At 47.6% G+C, this 2,500-nt stretch overlaps 1 protein-coding gene across 1 annotated transcript in view; it reads left to right on the top strand.

Annotated features, from left to right (window-relative positions):
* The window catches only part of LOC143022049 (uncharacterized), a gene marked incomplete at its 3' end in the record, with an annotated part of 25,292 nt that overhangs the window by 292 nt on the left and 22,500 nt on the right, over positions 1 to 2,500 (top strand).

Raw genomic sequence — 2,500 nt, 5'->3', positions numbered from 1 at the left:
TTACTGTGCACGCACGAGCGCCGGTGTACACACACACACACACACACACACACACACACACACACACACACACACACACACACACACACACACACACACACACACACACACACACACACACACACACACACACACGGCTCGGTGGCGGATTGGTAAAGCACTGGCCTCACAAGCCAGAGAACCGGGGTTCGATTCCCCGGTCGGGCGGAGATAAGTTGGGTTTGTCTCCTTTCACGTGTAGCCCCTGTTCACCTAGCAGCGAGTAGGTACGGGACGTTAGTCAAGGAGTTGTGACCTTGCTGTCCCGGTGTGTGGTGTGTGAGTGGTCTCAGACCTACCCAGAGATCGGCTAATAAGGAGCTCGGAGCTCACTGCCGTAGGGTGGTGTCTGGCTGTCTCGACAGAGACTGTAGCAGATCCGAGGTGAATACACACACACACACACACACACACACACACACACACACACACAAGAATGAATACATGTCAAAGTAAATGCTTTGAAGAGAGTTGGCGTGGACAGCTAATTAGTTAGTGACTTAGCTACTTGGTAGGTTAGTTTGTTGGCTAGTTGCATCCTATCAAACTGCTCTGTGACCAGTCACCCAACTCTTTGGTGAGGATGTCTACAGGGAAACCGTAGCACCTAAGGTCAAGGGTTTGTTCTCTTTGCTTATAAGTGGCAGTTTGCCGACAAGATTGACGAGATAAACACCATATGAGGACGGAGCCTTTATTTGTACGACGTTTCGCTTATTACAGCTTTTTCAAGTACAAGTTGAGATACATGAATGGCTCGCCTTCAGCAAGGCATTTCTGAAGGCGCTATCACACTGGGCTATTTTTCCTCCGATTGTTGGAGGAGATTTGGAGCAACCCGCAGCTTTCAGTAAGGAATGTATTTTTGTTTAGAAAACAAAAACATTTTGCCAGAGAGTGATTTTACGGTGAAAAAAAGTTCTGGAGGTGGGTGGTATCGCCGATGAATCGGAGGTTGGAGGTAAAACAGCCCAGTGTGATAGTCCAGTGAGCGTGTGCATGTGGGAGGAAAATGTTGGGTGAGATTCGTGCAGAGGAGAATGGCGAGTGAAATAGGTGGGAGTGGGTACTTGTCTTTTAACTTGGCTACCTCCCTTGTAAGGGGGAAAAAGAGCTTGGTATATAGGCAGATAGAATGCGTGGAGAGGTAGGTGATGGACATGGAGGAGGTAAAGCGTTCCAACACAGATCAAGGGCGAATCAAGGAGGAGGAGATAAGACAAAGTGTGGACAGGGGAAGGAGGGAGGGAGGGAGGAGATAGGCCGGAGAGTGTGCTGCCCAAAGTACATAAATAGGGGGAGAGGGAGGGGGAGGGGGAGGGGGGAACGACTGATTCTAAAGGAGAGTGTGAGGGACGGCTGTTCAACTCGACGGGCAGCGGGGGCGGGGGAGGGAAAAGGGGAGGCTTGTGTCATGATGTGAGTCTTTTGTTACACTACCTTGATTCTGTTTATTCATTTGTTTAAGGTTTGTTCTAATTCTAATGAATATCGTGCTCTGGTAACGAAAGAGACCACGGCTTTATTCTGTGTGTGTGTGTGTGTGTGTGTGTGTGTGTGTGTGTGTGTGTGTGTGTGTGTGTGTGTGTGTGTGTGTGTGTTTGTGTGTGTTTTTTGTGTGTGTTTGTGTGTGCATGTGTTTGTGAGTGCGTGTGTGCGTGTGTGTGTATTTGTATGTATGTGTGTGTGTGTTTGTATGTGTGTGTATTTGTATGTGTATTTGTATGTGTGTGTATGTATTTGTATGTGTGTGTGTATGTGTGTGTGTGTGTGTGTGTGTGTGTGTGTGTGTATGTGTGTGTGTGTGTGCGTGCGTTTATTTTTGTGTGTATGTGTGTGTGTGCGTGCGCGCGTTTGTGTCGGTGTGTACGTGTGCACGGCGCGTTTGTGTATGTGCTTGTGTGTTTGTATGTGAGTGCGTGTTTGTGTTTGTATCTGTGTATGGGTGTTTGTTTATGCATACATATATACACCATGTATATGATGTAATACGCATATACAACACATATAGTATGCTGCATGCTGTGAAGAAAGCCGCCTGATGATTTGAGGTGCAGAGGCCGGCAGCTTGCCTTCAGCCGGTGTCCGGCGACCTTAGGGCTTCGAGTACACCGTGCTGATATCTGCCTTCCTCCCCCTCCCTCCCACTTCCTCTCTCTCGCTCACTCCCTCTCTCACATATTTGGGTACATAAATCTGTACATGTTGGTAGTGATAACTGTGATGTAGTTTTATCAGATGGAAAGCCAGAACCCCACAGCGGCTGGCAACGATCCTAGGGAACTTGCAAATCTCTGGGATGAAATTTTGGGCTGTTGTCTGTTTTGTATGGATGTGGGACTATGTCAATGTTTTGTTGGAGTAAGAGGAAGAGATCAGCCCCCGATTGTCAGCTCTCCTTGTGTGATAGATATATCACTGGCAATATCAGTCTCTGAACATATGTTTATATATTACAGAC

The sequence above is a fragment of the Oratosquilla oratoria genome, chromosome 3, assembly GCF_046742065.1.
Source record: "Oratosquilla oratoria isolate Oo_2021 chromosome 3, ASM4674206v1, whole genome shotgun sequence".
Classification (NCBI taxonomy): Eukaryota; Metazoa; Arthropoda; class Malacostraca; order Stomatopoda; family Squillidae; genus Oratosquilla; species Oratosquilla oratoria.
This window is presented reverse-complemented; position numbering and strand designations above follow the sequence as displayed.